Raw genomic sequence first — 422 nt, forward strand, 5'->3', positions numbered from 1 at the left:
TCCTGGCAACTGTTGCTTGCCTCCAAAGCGGAATTGGGAGGGGCATGGCCCCATCAAGCCCCCAGCTATGCCCATGGTGGCCCTGGCAACTGTTGCTGACCTCCAAAGCGGAAGTGGGCGGGGCCTGTCCCCCTCAAGCCCCCAGCCATGCCCAGTGTGGCCCTTGCAACTGTTGTTTGCCTCCAAAGCGGAAGTGGGTTGGGCATGGCCCCCTCAAGCCCTCAGCCATGCCCAGGGTGGCCCTGGTCACTGTTGCAGGCCTCCAAAGCGGAAGTGGGTGGGGCCTGGCCCCCTCAAGCCCTCAGCCATGCCCAGGGTGGCCCTGGCAACTGTTGCTGGCCTCCAAAGCGGAAGTGTGCGGCTCCTGCCCCCCAAGCCCTCAGCCATGCCCAGTTTGGCCCTGGCAACTGTTGCTGGCCTCC

This window comes from Crinia signifera, chromosome 3 (genome assembly GCF_055691185.1).
Source record: "Crinia signifera chromosome 3, ASM5569118v1, whole genome shotgun sequence".
Classification (NCBI taxonomy): Eukaryota; Metazoa; Chordata; class Amphibia; order Anura; family Myobatrachidae; genus Crinia; species Crinia signifera.